The sequence below is a fragment of the Anopheles merus genome, chromosome 3R, assembly GCF_017562075.2.
Source record: "Anopheles merus strain MAF chromosome 3R, AmerM5.1, whole genome shotgun sequence".
Lineage (NCBI taxonomy): Eukaryota > Metazoa > Arthropoda > Insecta > Diptera > Culicidae > Anopheles > Anopheles merus.
The window spans coordinates 34,209,341-34,229,845 of record NC_054084.1 but is presented as its reverse complement, the minus strand read 5'-3'; the positions used below and the strand labels follow the sequence as shown (position 1 = coordinate 34,229,845).

The following is a 20,505-nucleotide window of genomic DNA, read 5'->3' as shown; positions in this document are numbered from 1 at the left end:
CACTTCGAAAATAAGCTTAACCCTGTGGAGATTTGGAAGATGCGTGGAAGTTTTACATGGTATATATTTAAAGATATGATATTGCTTTAAAATTTGTCTGAAGAAAGTTTCACAAAAAATACAAAAATGCTTCACGTGGAGTAAAATGAGCAGATGTGTTTGACATACGGCGCTTGGTGAGGCTATGGTGTTGTATTTGTCGCATCAATATTGGTAACCGCAGGACTCCACACAGCATAACACGGAGCGCAACATAACAACTGACAGCTGCCAAACGCTTCACAAAACGCTTGGGAAAGGAGGTAAAGCGTTTCATTAACTGTCGGGCATCGCAGTAGGTTGGTAGCATTTCAACGAGAAATGAGCGGCCTACTAAGGATATTAAAAACATGGTACCGGCAATAAAGCGTTTTCTGAAGCGTTTGGCAGCGGTCAGTTGTTATGTTGCGCTCCGTGTTATGCTGTGTGGAGTCCTGCGGTAACAGGCACAGCTTCAAAAGATTCGAGTTTGTAGATTAACCCGTGTAAAAACTGTTTTAATTTTGAAAATAGATTTATCAAAGAATTTTAAGGACTTTCCTGAACAGCAAACAGCAAAAGATAGGACGAGAATACGGCAACGTGCGCAAAGGCATAGACCATTACCTAAGGTGCAGTTGTTGTGGCACCATATTGCACCAGTGTTTTGTCGTTTCACAGTTTGTTTACATATGCCTATTTTGCCCCAGGGCTATGCCCATTTTCCCCCGCGTGTCAAAATAGCTTCTCGTAAAACGTCAACTTTTATTTCACACTGTTTTCATGCTTTTAAGTTGTTTTCATCCAATGTGGCAATTTTAATCCATAGAAAAATGGTGGAAGTATACAATAATGAAAGAAAAATTGTGTTTTTGTGGCATATTCAAAGGAATAATCAAACTGCTTAACATGCCCATTTTGCCCCGCTTTCCCCAATGTTTTTTGTTTTGCTTGTGCTTGTGAAGCATGTACGGAGGTACGAGAAGCAAGCAAGTTATAATTTTCCTAAGATCCTCCGTCCGTTTCGGGACGCAAGACGGCCGCCGCTTTGCGCATTGGGTAATGCGTGCACGGGAGATATATTATATTTATATTTTGGGAATTGGCGTAAACTCGGCCTGCTGCGTTGCTTACACGCCCCAGTAAGGGGAGGGAGACGGAGAGCTGGAAAGTGGAAAATCGCCGACGATCCACTTTGGCGAAATTGTTATACTTCAGCATGGATGGAGATTCTGAAAGTTAGGAAGTTATTTGAGCGCCATTTTTGTGTAGTGACTAAGGCGAAATGGAAATTATGACACGAGGAGGAAAAGAGCAAGTGAAAGCAAAGGAGGAAATAAATTTTAAGTGTTATCGCTTTAGAGCACGATTTTACTTTTACTTGTGAGCAATTTCGTGTTCATCCTTCTCCATCCAGGTTCTACCGGGAAGCCATTTTACTTGTGGTAGGATTGGAAGAGGAAAGTGGGCAAGATGCGTTTTCCTTTAAAGTGAGACAACTTCCTGCTAGAAACGCGGGGGGCTTTTTTGCTGCTGCTGCTGATAACTTATTTATGGCTTCATTTTTGGTCTGTGTGTGTGTGTGTGTGCGAGAGGCCGTGGCCAGACTTGAAAAGAGACTTCATTTTGCTGAATTATTTATCTCGACCTTCCGTAAAGACTTCCTTTCGCCCCCCATCCCCGATGGAGCAAAAAGTTCTTCCCAAAGAATGATTTTTGGGGGAGTAAAGTTTACATAAAACTCTCCCCCGTCCCATTTTTGGTTCCACATTTCCTAGGGCCGCTTAAAAAAATATTACATCCTACAAATGTCGCCCCGAAGGAAGAGAATCGGGAATCGAAGGACAATGTTGTTGTAGAATGTGTTTTTTCTGTCTCTCTCTCTTTCATTGTAGTATTTCTGGAGTTGAAAATCTCGAATTTTTACACTCCCTTTGCAAGTTTGACGGGGAGGGAGGGCGTACAATGTAATGGGAAAATGGGATGTCCCTTTTGTGACGTGAAAATCCCGAACCAGCGTCGTCTCCCGGTCGTACACCGAGCGGCGCAAAATTGTTGACAATGTCGAACCACAAGTGCGTCTGTGCGGTGAGGTGATAAGCCCGCGTCTCGGTGTGATGCCCGCAAGGAAGGACAGATTGCGGATTGGTAGTGGAGGTAGTTTAAAGGAAGACAGGAAACAGGCAGACACAGGGTGTAGAAAATTTTTGATAAATGATTGTAGTTTGATTACCACGGCAATACATGGGAGGGACATTGAAGGGAGCACGGTTGGTCGTTCGTCGGAGGCCTCGGGACGACAATTTGCTTCCGGGTGAGCGAGGGAGGGAGTACAGCATAATTGACCCCTCAAATGGTCCCCGGGACTTGCTGACTTTGCGACATTGTTGTCGGGCTTTATTTAGAGCGCAATCGGGATTTTGAAAATGGGGTGAAAAAAGGAACGGCAAACGTAAATGTTTACAGTAGCAGCATTTTAATTGAGTTTGAAATTGAAATGTTCCTCGCTACAGATGTGTAGGAAATCGGGAGGAAAATCTGGACCATTTTATGCATTACTTTTTGTAGTTTTATTGGCGAGTTTCCCAGTGTTTCAGGAACTCTCTTAAATAGCCCTAAACGAAGGTAAAAATAAGGTACAAATACTACAAATATTCCACTCGACTCTAACGCCCAGATCGCTCCGATGCATTAGACCAGACCAGTTTGTCACGACCCAGCGGCCGTTGCCGATTGCGTCATAGAGCTCGTTTCAATTTCATAACCCCACCAATAATCGCCATCGTCGGTCCCACACAATCGTCGTTTGAGAGAAATCGAACAAATTGCTTTAATCAAAAATTGAGCCACAAATAATTACGATCAATCAGCCACCCACGAAGATCGTAACCGCGCTTTTCCAGCGTTTGTTTTTGTTGTTGTTGCTTCCTTCTCCTGCTGCTGCTGATGTACCCCTTTTGTCCTCGTGTGGTGGTGCAGCCGATTACAATTAAAATATTAATGACACAAAACATTCGATTTGTCCAAAAAATTGTGGCCGACTGTCGGGGCTGCAGCGGGAAGAAGAAAGATATTGAGATCGTACCGCATCGAATTAGTAACAAAGAAGCACGACGCAAAAGCAGCAGCCGGAATACATTTTGTACATCAGGAAAACCAGATCACCATCGCCACCGGCCAGGCCGCGGGGACAATTTTGTATCCTCTTGCCTGTCCGCGACGCGCTTGTTTGACGCCGGGTGGGGAGAAATCATTTGACCGCAACCGTTTATATGGTACCGCGGTGAGGTCTGTCCCAGCCATTGAACTATAAAGAAGCGCTCACAAACACACACACAAAGGTACACATAATTTTATCCACCAAGGGGAGGGAGGACGCAGAAAAAAAAAACTATCCTTACGGATCCGATTTCATTATTACTCATTTCATTTTATCATTTTCCACGTTGGAAGTTATGCGAATGTTTTTTTTTGTTTTGTTTTTTTTTGTGCTATTTGTGCTACGCTTTGTTTTGTGCGCTTTGAAGATGGTTTGTCTTTTTTTTTCTTTGTCTTACTTCTTGCTTCTTACTTCCTTCTTCTTGGCACCGTTTGGTTGGAATTGTATTGTTTCCATTTCGATTCGTTTCATTTTTTTCTACTTCTTCTTTTTTAATTTCAACGATCGTAATTCGATTTAAATACATTTTCATCATTCAGAGCGGGAGCGATTTCTTTTTAATTAAGAGCCACTTTTCAATAATATGTTTATGGTATTAAAGACGCGCACAGTGGTAATAATAAATCGCGCAAGAGATATATAAAAGAGTTCGAAAGAGCGAGAGGGAGTTAAAACGAGACAGACAGACAGACAGAAAGGGTGGGATGAATCTGCACGGCTACTGCGATGCTGTCATTAGGTTGTTTAAGCATCAGCGGGTTTATAGTTTCCCTCGGCCTTTTGCCCACCCGCGCGCGTGATAATCAATTAGTTTGCCCGCCAATGGCAAGAGAGTAACGAAACATTGTAATACCTGCCAGTGGTCAACAGAGAGAGAGAGAGAGAGAGAGAGAGAGAGAGAGAGAGAGACACACACACTGTACACAATATTGTGAACCGAAGCAACAACTAAGCAACGAAAAATAACAGCACCTCGATGAATGATTGAAACACTTTATGGAAACCCCGTTTTTACCTAACCCTCCAAAACCAATCCAAACCAATCCAACGTTCGGTTAGTTCGATTTGGTTCGATAAATAATGCATTTTACCTTGGATTACAGATTTACGGTGGGCTGGGGCTTTTGCTTCCCCACGATTGACTCCGCCGTAGAAGCATTGAATGATGAAAAACGCTTTTGACAGCGCTAATTCACTTACGCCTTACGCCGGGGCGAAGATGTATGAAATTTCGTGTGCGGATGTTATAAAAAAAAATCTGCAATCAGGCCCACTGTCCTATAGATAGTCCTATAGATTGACCCGTGCTTTGGTGCTTTGCAATTGAACAAGTTATGCAGAGAAAGTTACTGCTTGAAGCAGCGGTGAAGGTGATCCAAGTAGCCTGGGGGCTAGACACAAGCACCTTCGAGCATTATCTAATCAATCATAGCGGGCCGCTCTATCCGTGCCGGCATAAAAGCCGTGAATAATCGCGCGTCATAAAAAGTGTATTATCAATGGAGTGGTGGCCGGCCCCGTGAAGGGTGCCAAGGCCGTGTCAAAACATGTTACGGACGATTTTCGCACTCCCGCGTTGTTCGTTTCGGGCGTCGTTCGCCCTCCTTTGTGCGCTGTTCGACTTTTCGCAGTAGTGGCGATTTTCCTGGGTTGTTTTTTGCTGCTGCTCCCTTTTTTTATGGAAACACTTTGACAAGAAAGCGAACAAGGGAAGCGCGTCGGAGGGGGGAAATGGAAGAAAAATGACTAAATTATACGGAAAATCTTTGGCAGAGAACCACTCCACCTCTGTGTTTGACCATTTTGACGGTGCATCTCATAATGGAGATTGTCCAAGAGAGAAGAAAAAAAAAAATGAGCCCTTAGGGCACGAACGGTAATCACAATAATCATTAGGGAAAATGATTTTTTAAGCTGTCCCTGATGATGAAATTTTGTGATCGTATTTTTTCGTGTGTGTCTGTTTGCACCCGGCTGCATCTTAGGCAGCTGCTGGCAGACATTTTCACTCAACAGATGACAAATCGAGAGAGAGTGAGATATGATGTCACGCACTGACCACTTTCTGGACCACCGTGTTACGGCACAATGTTTTTTGTCACTTTGCACCGGCTGAATTATTTGAATATGTGTGTAGGCGGCTTTCCACCGGCGTGTGAAAGTGAGCCGTGTGTGTGTGTAGAGTGTTCGTTTGAAAAATGATCGTCCGAGATGCGCGCCGTCCATTAATAATCTTAATGTATATTCTATGTGGCCCGGTACGCGCCATTGCGGTGTGTCCGCCGTGTGTCAACTTGTCTCGTTTACTTTTACCGCCGTGTGTCGTCGGTGTCCGTACCTTATAAAACTTTCCCCGGCGATGCAGTGTGTGTGTGTGTGTGTGTGTTTGCTTGGACGACACGGTGACATTATTGAACGACCTTTTTCCATCTCATCTTCTGGAGGGCGATGGTCTGCGGTAATCGTGTCCGAAAATTGTGGTTTAAGGTTTATTTTTACCTTAAGGGGTCGTGACAGTGCTAAATTTGGTGCTGGCTTTCCTTGTTGAGGAACGCTGTTCCGAGTTTCGAGTTACATAGTCATCGGCCCGCGTAAATGGGAGTTTTTGTGGGAGAATTTTAGAGTAAAGAGAAGTAGAAAGGAGACGTTAAAGATAGTTTAAAGATTATCGATATATTTAATTGGGTTTTCTTCACTTGCTAGTTAAAAACTAGATTTTAAGCTTAAAAATATTCATACAAAACCATCATTCACATAATTTTAAACGAATCCCCAAACGATGACCAATAATTCCTACTACAAACGGCAAAGAGACACTGTACAGCCTCTCCATACCTTATACCTTCCCCTTCAAGAACCTTATTTAAAGATCTTCCAACAGCAACCGACCATACAAAAATGATAACATTTTGCAACCAGCCTTTTAGCCTGGCCAAAAAACGGCCAGTAATAGAAAACAAAATCGAAATCACGCTGCCGTCCTTTCATTCCTAAGCACTCACGGCCGGATGTGTAGCAGCAGTCAATTTTCACTCCGTTGCCATGGTGGTGGCAGCTAGCATAGTAAAATATAAAACCAATGCATACTGGGTTGCTCCACGTTGGTGTGTGTGTTTTTTTGTGCTTCCATCCTAACCGGAAATGAAGCGAAACGTCGTCGTGTATGTTAGAGAAAAAACGGAGTGAAATCGCTGTGTGCACCAATCTCGATCATCATCATTTGCAGCTTTGCAACCACCGCCCGTGGAACTGGAGACGGAAACAGGAAGTGCAATTTTTGCACCAACCGGCCAGTTTTCCTTATTGAAATCGCAATGTGATTGGGGTTTGGAAAATGGTTCCTTTTTTCGGGGGGGGAGTTTGAAGCGAGTGTTAAATGCAAAGAATGTGTTTGAACTGCTTCAATCAGGCGGCACCATCTTTAATAAGACAGTAAAACGTTCGATCTGTGCAATCTTCTTTTCGCTCCCCAAAATTCCATGAATCTCTCTCGGGCCCGGACAAGACACACAGACTCCGTTCACTATAATTAAACGTGTACGCCGACCAGCAACCAGTACGTGCGCTGGTGAATATTTAATTCCCTTTTTACCAGAAACAGAACATCCTGTGTGACCGCGTTCTGACGGAACCCAGGGACTCGGTTCGGCCACCATCTTACTACCACGCGCGAGCGCGTCTGGAACTAATGGCAGTCCCTCGTTTTGGTGCCGCCCGGAATCCGCAACGTATTTTGTATGCCAAACCGTACCTAACCGTTCCGGTTCTTCTTTTTTTTTGTTTGGTGGTTGGTCGGCATCGCTCATTAAATCATTTTAATGAACCATTCTATAAATCAGAAAGTTTGTCCAGTTTTGCACTCTCGGGACAGACACAAACATACACGGCCGCCTTTTTGCCGCGTACACCGGTGTCCGGCATCACATCCCGAAGAACCCGTCCAGCGAAGCGTGAAATTATCTGGCCACTGTTCTGACCAGCCTCTTCGCGGCGCGCGGAGGGTTAGGGATGGACATGGGGGGGTGAAAATGAGCAACCAATGTCGTCCTCGATTGCTTTACGGTTCCGAAATTGGGGGTGTGCATGTGTGTGTGTGTCTGTGTATGGCCACAGTACAGACAGACGCAGACGGGGAAGCACATCGGTATCGGTACGGTAATTGAGACATCCATCGCATATATCATCCTGCTACGTACAGGAACAGAAACCCACTACATCCTTGCCCGACTGATGGCCCCTTGATACCGTTTGCCGCCAAGTAGAAAGGTTGCTCAAAACTTTCATCTTCATGTCCAATGTTTGGCCGTTGGGCTGGGCTGGGATGGCTAGGAAGTTACGTACAGACAGAAAGTTTCATCCTGCCTGCACCGTTCCGCTGTCCCCGTCTGACTTTCTTTTCGGCTAATCAAGAAACTGGGTGCTGGGTGTTGCTATATTAGCTTCCATCCTTGCCCGTGTGGGAGGGTGTAGTGCAGTGTAGTTAAGATGTTGGAAATTATCTGTTTTGTATGATGAAGGGGGAATATTTTGGAGGAGGTAATACCGCGTCGGTGGGAGTGAGAACGTACAATGACAAATATGCATTTTTTTTTGTGGCGATTTTGTGGGGGGATGGGGGTTGTTGTTCGAGACAGTGTCGACAGTGTGCTGCGTTTCAATTCCTTCCCTAGGGACCATTCACAGTAAATGTATTGGCGAAAGGGGGTTATTAAAGAGGAGTTTTAATACAATTTATCCTTTTATGATGTGATAATTTGCACAATTTCATATTTTTATCTTTCTGTTGAGTTATTTCAATTTCATTGAAGCTTATATCACTTCTAACTGAAACCAATTCCTTTCTTTAATGATTATTTTTATTATTTTTATTTTTAATTCGATTGTTACTGTTATTATTGTTGTTTTTATTATTTTTATAATTTTTTGTTTAATTTTATTGTTACTATAATTATTGATTTTTCTACTTATGACGAAAAAACAAATGTATGGTCGTACCATAACTATAAAGACACTTCGAAAAACACATATTCTTACCGACATTACAAATACTTATCTAATACATGTAAATACCACATTACTAATTCAGTCAGTCCTTATTTAGGCTCATACACTACTTAACGAATTCACTACTAAACTCTACAAGCAGACGGCTACCGGCGACTTTGTAGCGGTCTAAGAGAACATCGATTGTGAAGTGGGTGGTGGGAGGAAAAAATATCGGGCTAGGATTACATTCCTCAACTATGTAGGTAACAGCAGCAAATATTTAGATTCTGCTAAAAAATCGTTGTTTAGCTTTTTGTGTCACTTTTGTTTGATCGGATCAGTTTTGAACCGTTGTTCACAAAATTGATAAGGTTCTCATGGTAGTTTCATAATAATTTTTTTAAATCTTTTTACATAATTGTGTTTGCATTTTCAAAACATCATTACAGTATGCATGAGCAAACAAATTTTTAAAATCGTCCAAAGATATATTTATTTAAAACCATTTTAGAATATGTTATTTATATTTTTGAACGATTTTTTGAATTTGAATGCGTTAGTTAGCACATAAAATCTGTTTTTTTTTTAAGTGTCTTTATAGTTATGGTACGACCATAAATTTGTTTTTTTTGTCATAAGTCGTGTAAAAACGAGATAAAAAAATTTGTAAAAAAAAATTTATGAAGATGTAAAATAGTATTCGGCACAACTCATACATTCACTGCTTTTATCTATACCTTATGGATTTTCCGCTTGTCCATATAGTTGTTATAGGCGCTGTATTATATAATAATAATAATAATAATAATATTATTATTATTATTATTAATATTTTATTGTCTACACTCTTCCACCGCGCTTGCTTAACCAGCTGCTTTAGTACAACTTAGTACATATCTGATACAATCGTAACCTTTAGAATAGTGCAGAGAAACGAGGATTACAAAAAATATTTTATTCATTTTTTATTTATTATTTATTTACAATAACCCAAATTATATATTTTTTCCCGCGATAAGCTAGAACCTTTTTAAGACTATTGTTGCGAATAACCCTCATAAATTGATCTCCCAACAACAAAATTGTATCATCCGATCTATTTTAATTCATCCACTTGAATCTTTGCCAACTTCCACTCACAGCCGTGTATCGTGTCTTTTGCAGCGATGATGATATTTTTGGCTCCCGATGGACATCCCATGGACCATGCCGATACAAGCACGAACGACTGTACGACGACAGATCCCTCAAGCCTACCGGGGTGGAACATGTAAGTATCCGCTAGCCGTCTTATCGCTAATTGAAAACTCACGTTCTTACATATTGACATCCATTTTTAGATTTCGTCCCATACAACTTCGGTTCGGAGGAAACATCAACGAACGAGCTGTACTGTCATCCTCATCGCTGCACGATACAGCCCTCCCTCCCGGGATTGACGAAATGATACCACTTTCTAAAGTCGTTGAAAGAGGAAAATAAAACATGGTGAGCGTTACTGTTACACCACACCAGCAGGGTTAAACCGTCCGTCATTAAACTGAAATGATAAAAAGCAACAAAGGCCGCATTATATGTGGTGCGGACGGGTTGAATGGTGGATCGAGCCATTACTCCGGACGGGGTTGGATGGATCTGATGGCATAGCTAAAGTGTACACGCCCTTCATCTACCTCTTTCCGGGTCCCCAACACACGCATACACGGAAGCGTTAAACATGCTGTTGTTTACTAATAATTTCGCTGAGATGTTTCATTATTATGGCATGAATTTTCCAACACATTACGCCCACGCCCGGGGAAACCGCGGGGCTGCAATGTACTGCAAAAGGGTGCCTTTGAAGGGTGAAGGTGTGAACGTTGTTAAGGTCTTTTGTGTGTGTGTGTGTGACGAGTTTTGTAGTTGTGCCGTGAATTTGAATAGCTTTTTAACGCGGGCATATGTATCGTCCTCTTAACACAACCGTCCCGCGAAGGAAAGCGTCTTGGGGCACTAATTAATTTCAACTGCAAACCCCCGAAAATAAAGCGTAAAACACATCCATTGCACGCTTTTTAGTAAGCAAAAGCCTCGAAAAAAACGGGATAATTTACAAACGCGCCAAGCTGTGTTAGTGTGTATTACCATTTTTCCAAATTAACCCACACACACACACACACACACACACACACACACACACTCTGTGCGGCCCGTGATTGGACGCCACCGGTACATGAAATATGAAAAGCTGTTGTACAAGCTGCCAAACTAGGGGGAGGGGGGGAAGGAGAGATGAAGGAAAGCTAAGTTATGGAATGGGAAATCGTGCTGGTCTGCATTGGCTTCAATTTTCTCAAAAAAAAGCAAAACACAAAAAATTAATGTGCCTATCATTAACATTCTTAGACAAAGTTTCCTTACCCTTACCGCGGGTGTACCTCGGGAGTGGCCCATACAGCCAAGCGGGGATAAAAATTAACAAGTGGAACTTCCGAAAAAGAAACACCCAAACTCAAGCAAAAGGAATATGAGTGGGAAACGAGAAAGGGCAAAGCGAAGCGAAAAGAAAGAGACAAAATAGTCACAAATTAATAACCCATAAAAATATAACAAGACGATAGTGAACTGGAATAAATAAATATTCGATATACGTACCAAGGAACTGACAGCAACAGGGGGGGGGGAGGGGGGGGAGGGGGGATTTTTTAACATTGTTTTCTTCCTGCCCATTCCCCTTTGCCGAGGGCGTTAAGGAGCTTTTCCCCCCACGGGAAGAACTGGAAGAGAATCACTATTAGAGCAGAGACACAGTCTTCCCATTTGATGAGAATAGACAACGGGCAACAGTAGTTGTAGGCTAGTAGTAGTAGCTGCCAGTAAGTGGTTGTTTCGAAGGCGATAATGGGACGGTTGTAATTAGATTAGATTTCCATCAGCTAATTACACGGATCGGGAGGAGGGCAACAAAAACGAAAGAAAACAGGTTGAAAATATGGTGATGGACACTCTTTCCCACTTGCGCAACCCTCCCGCCACACTTGCGTATGCGTATAAAGGCGCACTTTTGGGTGCGTCTTGTTTTTGACTTTTAATAATCTTTTAATTAGCGGTAATGAGTTCGAACCGCAGTTGAGGAGGCTTATTTGCTTCGGAGTTTTTATTCGATTGGTTGCTTGGCGTGGCCTGTTTGACTGGCCATATTTATAAGCTTTTACTTACGAACGAATTATTAAACCACTAAACCGAAAGAGAGAGAAAGACACACACACACACACACACACACACACACACACACACACACACACACACAAATTTAATCAACCGGTACGGTTGCTTCAATGGCGGCCGTTCTTTCCAGCCAAGCTAACCGGCCGCGCATAGCAACCGGTCTCATCGATAGGTTGGCGGTTTTGGAGCAAGAAAAGAAATGCATGATTTGAATTTATGATTAGACGCCGCCTACTGTTGAATATGCAATCGTCTCGGTGAGCCAATTTCTTTCTAGCGCTTCCTAGACAGCTTTAAAAAAAAAGGCCCAGCAGAGGTTCGTCTTCCGAGCGATTTTGAATCTCTCGATGTGCAACACACGGACGTTCGTTGTGTGGTGGTGGTGGTGGTTGGCATAAACGGGCGATAATTTCCTTCCACCGAGCTCTCGGGTTGGTTGTTTTCATAATGAATGTGTGTGTGTATCTGGCTCACATTCCATCGAGAGCTGGCTGATCGATGCGCCGATAATAAACGCTTCCATTCGTTTCACCGTTTGGTGGAAAATGAATAGTAAAACAGTTTGTACTACTTATGCTCTGCCGTGTCTTCGGGCGCCATTTTGAAATCAAAGCATCTGTCTCTCTCTCTCTCTCTCTCTCTCTCTCTCTCTCTCTCTCTTCCGGCACTTTGTAGCGCACGATGTTTATGCAATTCAAAAGAAATCCATTCGCCTACTTTGTTGATGCGCGTGGAATGCCAACAGGACTTTTTTGAATATGTTGCTGCGGTTTTCCAGCCCTCCCTTCCCCAAGGCATCTAGGTGTGTCACCGTCCGTATCCGTGATTTCTTAAGCAATGGAAGCAAGGAGAGGGAGAGAGCGAGGAAGGAAAGACTTAATTAATTTATGTACCGTTAACACAGCCCTTGCGTTCCTTGTTTGCTTGCGCAGCGCGTTTAGCGCAAGCCGTTAGGCGGGGTTTGGCGCAATGAAAACTGGTTCAAAATGTGACACACACGCGCGCGCGCTCCTGACGACTCGGTTGCCAGCGAGTGATCATCATAATTACTAGCGTAATAATATAGATTTCACGTCATTTGCACGTCGTCGTCGTCGTCGTCGTCAGGCGGTTAGGGCGCTAAATAAATATTCATATCATCGCCCCATCGACACTCCACTACCTGATTAGCTTCACAGGCTGTCATAATACCCCTGGTTGGAAGGAGAAGGACAACATTAAATGCAACTCAATCCACCTGAACTGCAATGCAAACACAGGCCGGCCATACGACGCAACAGTATTATTTACGCAAGCGGCAGTGCGTTTGCACAAATGAGGATTTAATTTCATATTTTTTGCTATCGTGTACTACAGACCCCTTTCGGCGTCTTCCCATCCCACATCCACAGAAACAGCACGCACCCTACCCGACCGTGATAGTTTGTTATCAGCCTTCGTAGATCGATTGTGTCCAATCATTGGACCATCGATTGTCAGTGATAATAAAACGCCCGGTGTAAACAAAACATCCCCAACCGTTGGTCGCTAATTATTTTATGTGATTAGAATGGGGCTTTGTGCTTCGTTTGCTTTGGTGTGGCGAGGAGGGTTTGGAATGGAATGGCAACGAAACGGGGTGGGCACTTGGTGCTTGTAATGAGCAGCGAGCAGTAAAATGAATTATTCCGCTCAATAAACACGGAAACCTTGGCGAGCTGCGCGCGCATTGATTGGCAAGCAATCGATAAGCAAAGTCCGTCGACAAACAAGCCGTGTGAAGTGATGGTGTCGGCGTTCGTCTACATTTGTCACAAGCGTCTGAAGCGACGTGCAACGGCTCAAAACACGACACGTTTGCTTCAACGTATGTTGACCAAACCAGATACATGGCATGATAAATTCAACATAATTGGCATTTGCTTCTTTCCGGTTTGGTAGGGTAAAAAACACATTTTGGCACAAAAGTTTTACGGCCCGTTTTTAACAGTTTTCCCCGCTTAGAAATGGGAGGTTGGAATAAATGTTTGGAAAAATTATTTCCACCTCAACCCATGTCGCTTCCACCGAGTGTGGGGAAACATAAACGTTTTCATAGCCTCTTTCTCACCCAAAATAAGAAAGAAGCGAGCAGAGAGGAGAGGGGAGGGGGAAAGGGGTAAAAGAAATTAAAACAAAATCCATTGGCCAACACATCGCTACACAGCTTCTAATCCGTCATTATCCTTCCCGTTAACGAGTCTTATACCACAGCCACTCTGAAAACGCTCCAACCACAATTAAAAGCCAACGTGGAGCGGTGAAAATGGCTCTGGTTGAATCATCGAAATAAAAACTTTATTGCATGCATACTTTAATACCGTGCGTGTTTAATCCCCTTGTTTTAATAGTCACAAAATTTTACTGTCCACACAGCAAGCACTCAACACACACATACAAACCTCATAATGATGATTATGATGATGATGGTCACGATCACGCAGACGATCGCGCTTCAACCTGCCTGCAGCAATAAAGAAAAAGGATTGAAAAATCCATCGACAGCTCGGAAACACTTTGCACCGTGGGGAGGATCGTGCGCGAACCGTAAAGTTTTCCACTGCCAAAAAATAACCAGCCACCGGGGAAGGGGAAAATGCGCCAAAAAGATGATTTTGGAACCCCCCGCCCCCTCCCCCCCCCCCTTCGGTACGAGGCGGTAAGGTAAGAGAGGTGAGAAAAGCATTTGTTTATGAGGTTTCATGCTAACATTAAAGGCTATTAAACTTATCTTGCTATTTACATTGAATTAATCAAACGATTTCACCCCTTGTGCTGTTTGTGCGGTTTGGCTACAGGAAAGGGTCAACCCGGGGACCGGTTTATCGTGTGGGTTGAACCACCGGATCATCCATCGCTAGGGGTCATCGTCGTTGCGCTCGGCAAACACGGCCCCGGTGCATCATTATCAGTGGTAGCAGCAGCAGCAGCAGCAGCAGCATGCCCGTTTCTTTCCACGGTCATTCTTTCCTCCATCGCTTTTTATTATATTTGGGTAAATATTGCACTAATTTACTTTACATGTCATTACATATTTAATTGAAATTATGAAAATTCTCCAGCACAGGCAGAGTGCGTCGGGGAACAAAAGGAAAAGCCATCCACTGAAGAAGAGCCGATTTTTGGGCCGCTGAGGCTGAATCGCTGTACTTGATGGCACTGTACTAATGGAACCTGTGCAGGACGTGAAACCCTAAGAGCAATCGGCCATTGAGACAGCTTCTCGTTGCTGCAGTTCACCCGTTGGATTGGAAGATTCAATTAGGCAGCTCCTGCACGTAATGTAACGCGTTTAGGTAAATGAATATTCAGATCGGCCTTTATCGGAGGTGGAGGTTGAGTGCAAGCCGGGTTCATACTGTGTGCTACTTTTCATTTGCAGGTCGACGCCACTGTCCTCGAAGAGCTGAGCGTGTCCCGTGGGAGCTGGCATTTGAACACAGAAAACGTTTCCGAGGCGGCTGTGGCGGTGGCGGCGGCGGGAGTCTGCTAATTGTTGGGGTTTGTTAAAAGCTTTTGAATTGTGAGTGAGTGGAAAATTTAAAACAATCACGTTTAAACAGTCGAGGCTGATGAAGGAAGACCCAGAAAACTAAAAAACGCCCAGACCGCCAGGATTAATGCATGCATCAGATGGCCATGCCGTTTCCCGTGACGTTTATTTGTGTAGCTGAATTTAAAATTCAAATCGCAATGCATAAATTCAGGCGCACAAAAAAGCGGATCGATAAACAAAAGGCAAGGGAAAATATCGATCGATCGGTTTGCAGGCTGGTTTTTTTTATTCATTTCCAGTTCCATTTCCATTGGTGCAAATGTGCAAACCCAAAATTCGAATGTTGAAACGATTTGTCGTCGTATCGGACATCGGGCTCACCTGATGCTAATGGGGCCAGGCCGTACAAGCCTGTCCTAAGAGGGTTGAGACGCATCTAACCAGGGACATTAACTAAGGCGTAGGAAATGGAAATGTATGTCCAAAGCTTTGGAACATCAAACTCGCAAAAAAAGCAAAACTAGGCAATCGTTTTGAGACACCAAACTGAATACGCTTATCATGTTTTAAAAACGTATTTCTGAAGCTGTTTTTTTGTCTCTCCATACATGTATGCTACATACGCGGCGAATGATCTCATCTCATTGGTATGTAATTAAATTTTCGGAGCTAGCTCGACCATCGGCTTTAATTATACGGTGCACCGGTCGGTGCAGGAGGCGTGATTTATTGCTGTCATCCACCGGCCAAAGTCAGTGGCCAATTTATGCTTGCGCAAAACTGAGACCAACACGTAATCACGTCCGTTAGGGAATGAAAAATTAGAAAATCTGCCCAACCAAGAATTGACTGGCCTGGACTGGTTGGTTAGTTGGTGGTGGATTCGTTGAACCTTTTTTTTGTATTTAAAGCTGAGAGGAGCGACTAGGGCGGTTGGGTGGTAGGAAGCAGTTGTAATAAAATTATAATTCCTACCAAACGCGAACGCATTTTTGGTGCGCTCGCGCGTACGATCGCGCGATCACTGTTCTGCGTGCAATGCGCGGCAGAGCAAAATGCGCGCAAAAAGAGGCGAAAAAGCAGTTGGTGGGTAGGGAACCAAGGGGAGTGGATGAGTAAGAAGGAAGGAGGAAGTATCATATTCACACGCAAGCGGTGGTGGGAGGGGGGGGGGAGAACCAGGAGGCCACGTGGGCTATGATGAAACATAAAAATTTCACCGGCCTTATTGTTATTGCTCATTAGGAATTAATTTATGTGTCGCTTCTGGATTTTTGGTCGATCGTGTGATCAACATGAGCCGGGGAGAAGATAAAAAGAGAAGAAAGAGAGGAAAGGGGGAAAGGGAAGAGAAAATGAAGAGCAGTTCAAGATACTTGGCCACGGTAGAATGAGCTGCACGGTTTAAGACGTTTCTAATCGTCTGATAATGTAAATAGGCGCCAAAGGTAAATGGTCGTGTTGATCGAATGTCCGTCTGATAGGCCTTTGCTGGATCGCTTTGCTGGAAGTGATCGCTCGGAACAGTAGGCTGACAGTAAGCGCCAAAGGGTGCTAATACACGCGTCACGTTTGGTTAACAAAACAGCACTTTGTAGTGGGATAACCGAAGCAGCCGTCGGAAGTAGAAGGGAAGGAAACAATCCCAGAGAAGAAACCATTTCCTCGCATACGCGTGTGATGTTTTCATTTTGCTCCTATTAATTATTTAATAAATCGTCAATTAAACCGCGAAACACTTTAAACCGGCCTATAGGCTCCGTGAAACTTTACCGTCCCGAGGTGATCACTCTTTCTGTCTCTCGCGTCCTCTTTGGTTGGATAAGGATGGTCTTAAAACGAAAACCATTAGTTTTATTGTCCCTTGTAGCTGCTTGGTTGTGTATTTTTTTTTTGGCAAACACACACTGCTGCCGTTGTGATCTTTATTCAACAAGGGATCGCTCGCGAATTGAACTCGGTACGGTCCAGTGCGTCCAGTACCCCGGGGTCGTTGTTGCTGGTAGGTGCTGAACAATATCTGTACACCCTGCTCGAGAGGGTAATTATGATAGCTTTTTCTGGTGAATAATCACCACACTCGATGAATATGGTGCGCTCCATGTACTGCTCCGTGCCCCGGGGGCTAATAATTCACCGTGATTTATGTGGAATCTTTCGGGCGGGGTCTGGGTTGGGTTGTAAAACAAGTGCGCTGTTGCCTCCGAGTCCATCAAACCGGGACAGCCAGCCTTGCTTACGAAATGATCTCTCTCTCTCTCTCTGTGGATCAGTGTGTTGGAAGGAAAGTTTCGTGAATGAGGAATCCTTCCCATTCGGCTCTGCGGAAGGAGGACACACGCCGTTTCTCCCCTGTGCTGCACATTAACACTCCCTTTGCATTAAGCGCACCTTGTTTGAGAGCGATGTGCGGCTGTAGTTCGTGCGTGCTTCATGTTACCATAGAAACGCCACATCGAATGTGATCTTGCACTGTAGCATTTGCGGGGTGGAGGCGTTGGGGGCGCACCATCACAGATCGTTAAGATAATTAATATTAATGCAACAGTTCCCGAGGAGGAGGAGGAGGAGGAGGAGGAGGCGGAGGAGGTACATTTCTTTTCTGAAATTTCTGTTGTTTTTTTTGTGTATTAAAATTCGATCGAGGCTGCATAATAAAACAATAAAAACATATTTTTCTGCTCTCCCGTTTGCACGATCGGTCCCCACCGTGGGCAAGCTTCTTCCAAATGCTTCCCAACAGCCTGCAACAAAATTAGAAACGGTGCTCCTGAGTCCGGTACTTATTCTAATGTGTTAGCTTGTTACATTTTAACGTAACCTCTTAGCTCGCCCCAGCTCGCCCGCCCAAGTGTTTGTGAACGGTTGCGTTAATTAATAGAAATAGACACGTACACGTACCCGCACACACCGCATGGCGGAATCACTTGGGCTCTCGCCTGGTCGCTGGATATTCATAAATTCCAAAACTGATGATCGTAAAACTTATTACATCACTTTGCGCTGTCCGGGACCGGGGTTTCCTGTTCCCTTGCCCTCATCCATGACCCATTACTGTCTGTGTGTGTGAGACAGAGAGAGAGAGAGAGAGAGAGAGAGAGAGAGATTAAAAGGGAACAACGGTTGCCGGTGGCGCTCGTCCACTGACTGACAAGTGGTAATTCATTGCTCAACACCTCATCCCCATCGCGGGAAAAGCCATCACGAAATGGAAATCGGATGCAAGACAGCGGTGCTGCGCTCTCTGCCTTTCGATGCTTATCGCTTTGTGTGTTGACCATTTTGCCTACTTTTTTTTGTCTTCCTGCTGCTGGAAAGAAAAGTGTCACAGGGAAGGAAGCAGAAGAGACCACAAAAAAGCCCATCGAAAGATGCTTATTCACGAAGGTTTGACTTATTACCCTCCCAGCTTTCCTGTTTGGTTAATTGCTGTTCGGATCTCTCTCTCTCTCTCCCACTGCTCCGTTCCTTCCACTATCCAAAAGGGCTGCGTTATCATAAAAAAGACATAAAATTTGCTTTCAACAGGTGCATTAGTCATGGGTGTTTGCAGGTTGATCATAAATATTGGCCCCCGGGGCGAGATGATCTCGCGCACGATCGTCTTCGCAGGCACCGGCAGCCGCACCGTGGTGCGGACAGGTTTGACACAATTAAAATGATTTAAACCATGTTTTTTTGTTTCGTTCCTTTGGTTACGGAGCTGCTTCCTTTCCATTTTTTGTTAAATAGACGCGATAATTGACTCGAAGATGGTAAGGAGCTGCTGTAGTCAGCGGGCAGAGACGGAGGAAATTTTAATTACATTAGAAAAACACATTTCCACGCTGTCGATCGCTGAGAACGGAACGGCCGACGGGGAGGGGGGGGGGGGGGTTTATCTTGTTTGGTTTTTGGAAAATTTCACTTCCCATTTGCCCATTTCGTTGGGCGATATTATTCGAATACACCTTCATAAACAATTCATAAGAATGGTGGCATCGAGCAAGTGGCAAGTGGTTTGGGATGAGAATTAAAGTTTATTAAACGAAATATGAAATCGATACGCGCGGCCGACGAGAGCAGCAAAAAAACACACACAATGTTATGGTTCGAGGATCATGCACTGGCACAGCAATCGGGTGGCGGATCCATAAACCATTACGCATTAATGGACAGATTTATTCGCCAACGGGAAGGTTATGTAGGTGAGTAAGCAAACGATCACGATGCTGGTGAGGCTCGGCAAGGTAAAGGGCAACGATTCCGAATCGGATCCGATTACATTCTCAGGTGGTGTGTGTGTATGCATGGCAAGAATTTTCTTAACGCAATGAATTCGAATAAAAAAGTGGAATTAAATGCGCGAGTTGTTTATTGTTGTAATAATTTAATAGTGCGTTAATGGTGCTTCTGACTTTATGTGGTTAGGTAGGTTTAAGGTGCAGGTAGGTTGGTAGGTAGGAGTTCCTTTTTATTCTGATTAAATGAACAAACTAATCACATTCCGTGAAATAATATCACACAGCAAATGAGGCAGCAATGTAAAAACAATAATTAATTAACTTCATTTGTATTATTGTTTGATTATGCAAAGAAAACGCATTCCTAATTAGATTTTTCATAAATGATACTACATTTAATAAACATTCTTCTTCTTCTTTGGCACAACAATCGTTGTCGTGGTCAAGGCCTGTCTGTATGTACCACTAGTGGGGATTGGCTTTCAGTGAGTTATGGATTACTCAGCCGTACGTATTTGGGCACGATTTATTCTGAGCTTGAACCATGAGAGGCATGTTATTAGGTCGTACGAGCTAACGACTGTACCACAAGATCGGCCAATTAACGTTCTTCTTCGTTCTATTAACATTTATTATTTCATGTGTCTGATATAATGCGTGAAGCTAATTATTATCGAAAGGTTATCTCTTGTTACTTTGAATATTTCTGGTAGCAAAACTGTCTATGTAAAAAAAAGGTTTTCAAGAGAGGCAAGAATTGTTCCGTTATTTCTAATTTCAAAGTGTATTATAGTACGAGAATATGACAATTATGTTGTACATAACATAAATATTTAGTAAACTATTGTTCATTGTTATGGCCGGTCTGGTAGTACAGTCGTCAACTCGTACGACTTAACAACATGCCCGTCATGGGTTCAAGTCCCGAATAGACCGTGCCCCCATACGTAGAACTGACTATCCTGCTATGGTAACAATAAGTCACTGAAAGCCAAGCTCACTTCACTAGTGGGTACAGGCAGGCCTTGACCGACAGCGGTTGTTGTGCCAAAGAAGAAAAGAAGAGACATTTTTCATTATGTTCTATATTATTTATTTTAAAATGAATTCGTTTGTAGATGTAAGCCAATTTTCAAATGCTTTAACGTCGTATTTGAACGAAATGCAAGAACTTAAACGCCTTCTTCGGCTTAACATCTAAAGGTCGCTTTGCATGAAAGTCAACGTGAAATTTGGTTTTTTTTGTTGCTATTTGTCATTAAATATTTATCAGAATATTGTTTATTGTACACCAAAAGAAAGGATATTCAATTCCTCGTCTATTTAGCCAGCAAAACATATTAAAATAATGAATTAAATGCATTTCCTTGTTTTTCCCCGCTGATCATTATTTTTTC

General features: G+C 43.5%; 2 long non-coding RNA genes across 5 annotated transcripts in view; both read left to right on the top strand.

The window, feature by feature from the left end:
* The window catches only part of LOC121597620, a 39,023-nt gene extending 25,038 nt beyond the window's left edge, over positions 1–13,985 (top strand). The window contains exons 2-5 of one of the 3 annotated variants that reach the window (XR_006005442.1): positions 8,280–8,423; positions 9,329–9,434; positions 9,505–9,652; positions 13,766–13,985. This is a non-coding gene — a long non-coding RNA (uncharacterized LOC121597620). Of the gene's footprint in view, positions 1–8,279; positions 8,428–9,328; positions 9,435–9,504; positions 9,653–13,765 lie in introns of all 3 variants that reach the window. The other 2 variants (XR_006005441.1, XR_006005440.1) reach the window with 2 other exon arrangements.
* Positions 13,986–14,017: 32 nt separating this feature from the next.
* Positions 14,018–18,734, top strand: LOC121597633. Of its 2 annotated transcripts, none has more exons than XR_006005444.1 (4): positions 14,018–14,062; positions 14,188–14,384; positions 14,457–14,685; positions 14,772–18,734. It is a non-coding gene; the product is annotated as an uncharacterized LOC121597633 (long non-coding RNA). The 2 variants fall into 2 exon arrangements; XR_006005443.1 differs by having other exon boundaries at positions 14,452–14,685.
* The last annotated feature ends 1,771 nt before the right edge of the window (positions 18,735–20,505 follow it).